The following is a 6,000-nucleotide window of genomic DNA, read 5'->3' as shown; positions in this document are numbered from 1 at the left end:
ACAAAAAAGTAAATAGTGTTTTTTTTTTTTTTTTTTTTTTTTTTTTTTTTTTTGCTATTTTTACTCAGCAGATGAGGCAAAGCACACTGAAAATAAGGTGGTCAAATAGAACTCACTTTAAGAACCTTCACAAAAGGCTCTAGCAAAGCATTCGATTCAGCATCAGGTACCCCTTCTTCGTCACCAGGCAAGATTTCTAATCTGGAGGGGACTTGGCATGCTCTTGGTTTTAGGTCTAAGAACATTTCACTTAGGCCATTAGCTCCCATGCTCATCAGGGATGAAGAGCAATATTAAAAAAGGAAAGTAGCTGTGTTTGAGCCAATTTCTTTTTAGTTGTTGACTGTGCTGGCTGCTTTAAAAGCCCTGAATGAGGTTGTTCATTTCTCAAGATGAATGTTTGCTTGATTGCAGGGTTAACACTTATTAGCAGAATGTGATCCACTGTGCAATAACAGGGAAATAGCCTGATTCAAACTTCTTACTGCCCATTAATTCAATCTTGTTACCCGTAGGCTGTAACTCTTTATTATAAATGCAAAGAAATCAGCGGGAAAAGTAAAGTGCCACTGGTCCTTCCCATACTGTGTCCCATTTTCGTATTGCAGTGTTTATTGCACTGCCTCATATATAAAAACTTGGTTTGTAACAATCATTTCTAACCCTGCCTCCAGCTTTACATTCGTATTAAAAAATTTGGTGGCTTCTGAATGCTCTAGCTGAGATCAAGGCATCTACCTTGCACTCAGAGCTGTACAAGACCATGGTAACAAGAAGGTTTGCCAATTATCTGGAGGGATCTTTTAGAAACTAGTGCTGCAACAAGAACAGTAAGTAGGGTAAACTTTAGTGTACATCTGTTTTGTTTATCGAACTCAATCCAGCGACAAATTCACAATCTCACTTCCCATTCTAAAATTGTTAGAGTGATTTGTGAAGGACTTTCTCCAGCAGGATGATTGTATTAGCTACTGAAATTTCCCAAATGCCATACTGCCAGGGTCACACAAAAATATTCCATCAACACACACTTGACATTGTCAGCTAATTGACGGCAATGGGAGTTATACGTTTTGAAGTCTGAATGAATATCAAGGTTAATTATCCAGCTGCAAAGCACCAGGCTGTATTAAAGAAGGGTGATTAAATTGGAAGTGGCAAGTCTCATCCTAAGTTGCTATTTAAAGAAAAATACCTTCTCAAATGGTCTAAGCAAACCCACCTGTTGCTTTAAACAGCACAGATATGATTGAAGTGTCTTTGTGAAGGTCTGGACTAGCCTGTTTTAATGTCAGCTTTTCTACAGACTGTCTGTCCCCGCTGTTGCAAGACCTGTGTTCTGACAGCCCAGCTGTGTCTGCAAGCTGGTTCAGGCTTGACACTTCTCCTGTCCTTGTCCTCATTGATCAGATGCTGCTATCTGCCTGGGGACTATACCATGGAAAGCCAAAGTGTAGCTTTGAGAGTTTGCAAGAGCTCCAACCTCACTGATTTTAACAAGACACATGAGCTTAGGGGCTGTGTTTTTTAATTAGGCAGATCGACGTGGTTTTATGTCAGTCCCTTAACTCTCATTGATTTTATTGTGAACTAAACTACTAGGCGTTTTGTAAACCTCCTGGACATCTGTGCACCTCTAGAAATCTGTCTCCTTTGAAAGTCTGACTAAAGTTTACTTTTTCAAAGGAATTTAGCTGCATAATGAGATAGACAAGTGACTACCTAAGTACCATGGAAAAATGTGTCCCCTCAATTTTCCAAGTCATTTCATGCTTTTGAAGGATTCAGGTCCACTGAGTACAGATTTAATCTTCCAAATAACCATTTGTATTGAAGATTTTATCAGTCCTTGTATGACAAGTTGTCAATGCCAAGGCAGATGATTTGTAGGATCCCCTTTTGCTCTAAGTTGCTCTGATTTCAGTAAGTATTGCTCTTGCCTAACCAAATTGAACTTGACTCAATATATTTTACAGTTCAGGAAAGATCATCTGATCAAGGATTTATAGTCTTCAGCTGAGAGAAACTCATAAAAGAGCAGCAGATTCAGGCTTTGGAAGTAGTACTTTCCATTGCTTTGGGTAATGCTGAAGCTGACTGAATTATGGTTTCATTTTATTTCAGTTATAATAACTTTTGGGCTGATGTTTTTCAGACTTTGTATCTGACCAAGTGTGACTTTAAAAAATATTTGATATTTGTTGAACTGTAAAATTTGCCTAAGTTCAAATTTATGCTATACATGTCAGCAGATAGACACCAAAGTAATAAATGTCTTAGCAGTGCTGTGGAGGAGGGGAAATGAGAAAGAAAGGCCAGTCCCAGTCTTCTCCACCAGTATATGTTCGCATCTTTCGCTTGAGATCAGTGTTGTTGACAGGAGCAAACAGTCTCACTGTGGCAAAATGAGGCAACCTGTGGGTGGACAGGACCCTGAAAGGCACACACACTGTGTGTCCATCTTTGAAAGTTCAGGGCTTCAGCCAAGTGTTGTCGTGGTCCTGTGCTGGCAACAAGAGGACAGAGATTTAATCCTGATACCACCGTGGGGAAAACGGTGCAGCTGGAAGAGGTGATATGGTAGTGCTGGATCATTGCATTAAAAGGGTTGCTGGTTACTGAGGACTGCAACTTTAAGATCTCCAGTTGCAGTTGGACAATCATATCTTCAGCACCAGGTACAGATGTCAGAGAGGGATGAAAGGAGGATGGGAATCATAGTATCAATGCCATGAATGTGAGTTACAAATAGAAATGCTTTACTTATAGCTACTTTTGGCAGATCCCTCTGTTTCTGGTAGCTTTTAGATGCTTGGTCATCCTGCTCTTCCATAAAGCTGGTGACCTCTCCTCTCTCCTTTTGGCACTGCTCTGCAGGTGCTAACAACCTATCTCTCAAAACTTAGTAACAAATTAAGTTAATGTTGTTACTGATATGCCAATAGCTTGCAGCTGAGCTGAGGGTTCCTGAAGTCCACTACAAAATGCTGTAGCTATCGGCTGCAATGGGCTGAGATTCTGGTCTATCTTTCCTCAGAAATCTTTGTTAAGTCAGCTCAGTGCATCCTGCCCCTGCCTCCTCTCCTGGCACAGAACCAGCATAAAAGAATACAGCTCCATAGTGTCTGACTAACGGGAGAGAACTGCAATCATGTGCCCACGTCTGAGTCAGATCAAATTGGTACTGCTGGGTGACTCCAGCAGTGCACAGCGCTGATGTTAACGTTGGGAGAACCAAGTGCTCGGAGCTCTTGCTCCTAGCCTGTATTTAGCATGAGCCTCACTGCTTCTTTCGCAGATCTAATGAAGGAATTGGGTATCTGCTCTTCACAAAGGGATCAAATGATATAATAAAAGACATCACCTCTGTCTGGAACTTTGTTTTTCTTATAATTTGTGCCTATCACAGTGACAACATCCCTCATATATTTACAGATCCATAAAAATATAAGGTGTCACTTTCAAAAGTGTTTGGAATCATCTAGTCCCTGCATCTGTTATCTGTGGTAGAAGTGGGGTGAAAAGAGTTTTGGTAGGTTGATACAGCGTGAAATAATTAACAGATAAGTGTATTTTGGAAAGTAACAAAAGCTGGATGAAAAGATCTGCTTTTCTTGCATATTAGTGGATTCACAAAGGTTCCTACCCTACTCCTTCAGCAGATATGGAGCAGTCTAAAAGTTGCTTGTCTCTCTGGTAATGTTTCAATCTCCCTTCAATGCTTTCCACTAGCTGGAGAGTGTCCTACAGTAAAGCAGTGTCAGCCTATTAGTCAAGGTTAGGCTGCTTACTGTTTCTGCTATCCTGTGGGAGCTTTGAGATGTGTACAGACCTTTGAAATCAGTCTCAATCTTGCAAATGAGCAGTGCTGGTCTGTGGAAATGTCAGCCTTTTCAAACATGGCAAAGTAAATCTGTTCTTGATGTTCCTGTAAGGAACATTTCAATGGATAGCATTTCAATGCTACAGTGAGAATAATCTAATGGTAGTAGTGACCATCAAGATATTAGTGGCCAGCAGCATTCCTTTGCAAATACCTCTTAATAAGTAATGCCTGAACGACAGACAGAAAGAGAGAGAGACTTGTTCTGTTACAAATACCACCAAAGTGGCACTGGTATCGCATCTCGAATGCCTGGACAGAGATTTACTGCAGTGTTTTTGGATGTAGAATACAGGCAGAACATTGTTCCCTTTTTTCTTTACTACCGCGCTTCTCCAGGAGGAAGACAGCACTTCCACAGCAGAAATTCTCCACCTTTTTGAACCAATGATGTCACACTGTTAACTCAGTACTTTTCTCACAGAGCACGAGTTGCAAATATTAAAAGGTGCTCTAAAGTATCTGCTAAGCAACTGCAATGTATTTAATGTTGTTCTGTGGATCATAGTTGGCAAACAAGTGCTTGTGGGGGTACACTTTCAATACAAAATCTGTATGTTTTATGGCTGTATTTTATAATCTCATTGAAATCATCTTATGAAGGATAAAACGGAGCAGTTGCAGATGACGCAAAACTGGGAGGAGCAGCTGGTACACCAGAGGATTGTGCTGCCATCAGACAGACCTCGACAGACTTCAGAAATGGGCTGACAGGAACCTCATGAATTTCAACAAGAGGAAGTGCAAAGTCCTGCACCCGGGGAGGAACAGTCCCATGTACCAATGTATGCTGGGGTAACCCAGCTGGAAAGCAGCTTTACAAAAAAGGACCTGGAGGTCCTATGGACATCAAGTTGAACATGAGCTAGCAACGTGTGCCCTTGCTGCAAAGAAGGCCAAAGATAACTAGGGCTGCATTAGGAGGAGTGTTGCCAGCAAGCTGAGGGAAGTGATCATTTCCCTCTACTCAGCACTGGTGTGACCACACCTGGAGTACTGTGTCCAGTTCAGGCTCCTCAGGACAAGACAGATATGGACATACTGGAGAGACAGTCCAAGAAATGGCCAGAAAGATATTAAGGGACTGGAGCATCTCTCTTATGAGGAAAGGCTGAGAGAACTACGACTGTTTAGCCTGGAGAAGACAAGGCTCAGGTGGGATCTCATCAATGTGTATAAATATCTGAAGAGAGGGTGCAAAGAAGACAGAGCTAGGCTCTTTTCAGTGTTGCCCAATGAAAGAACAAGAGGCAATGGGCAAAACCTGAAACACAAGCATGCTGTCTGAACAACAGGAAACATTTTACTGTGATGGTGACAGCATTGGAAAAGGTTGCCCAGAGATGTTGTGGAGTTTCCATCCTTGGAGATATTCAGAAGCCATCTAGACACAGCCCTGGGCAACCTGCTCTAGGTGCTTGAGCAGGGGGGTTGGAGTAGATGATCTCCAGAGGTCCCTTCAAACCTCAATCATTCTGTGAGTTCTGTAACAAATTATGGCTACTATACCTCACTTGACCGCTGTGATAACTTGTATGCAGCATCTGGGGTTGTTATGATATACGATATTTTAAAATCCTGTTATTAGCAAATACTCACATCTGCCATAGAAGCAAATGTTTCTATTGTTATGCAAAGATGATTCAATACATAATTAATACATCTTTAGGTCCTCATAAAATAGGGGACAAGTATGCACTGAATATGTTATGAGTTCACTTATGTTTCTCCCTGGTATTCCATCAAGATTTCAAACAGATCTCAAGTTAGACTTGGTGCATGTGTGTGAATGCATGTCTTCTGGAGTCAGTGAAGCAGCATCTAATTATTACTGATAATTACAGTAATAGTGGAGAATGAAAATGTGTTATCCATCATAAAGAAAGGGCACCCAGATGCTCCATGCATTCTCAGTGATTATTCAATGACAGTACTTCAATGACGAGTGAGGATGAATTTGTTTTACAGCATATGTCAGTGCATATCTCATATCCTGGTGAGAAATAAATAAAAATAGTCATCCCTTGTGGAACTAAAGGTTAGGAGAGTATACAATAGTCTCTCCCACCAGGTGTGGAAACTTTTCACTGTTGCAGAGGGTAATAACGTAGCTTAGT

At 41.2% G+C, this 6,000-nt stretch overlaps 1 protein-coding gene across 1 annotated transcript in view; it reads right to left on the bottom strand.

Annotated features, from left to right (window-relative positions):
- The window catches only part of BEGAIN (brain-enriched guanylate kinase-associated), a gene marked incomplete at its 5' end in the record, with an annotated part of 59,926 nt that overhangs the window by 8,675 nt on the left and 45,251 nt on the right, over positions 1-6,000 (bottom strand). The window lies entirely within an intron of this gene.

This window comes from Cariama cristata, unplaced genomic scaffold, assembly GCF_000690535.1.
Source record: "Cariama cristata isolate BGI_N322 unplaced genomic scaffold, ASM69053v1 scaffold7905, whole genome shotgun sequence".
Classification (NCBI taxonomy): domain Eukaryota; kingdom Metazoa; phylum Chordata; class Aves; order Cariamiformes; family Cariamidae; genus Cariama; species Cariama cristata.
The sequence above is the reverse complement of the archived record's forward strand: the minus strand, read 5'-3'. Positions and strand labels throughout refer to the sequence as shown.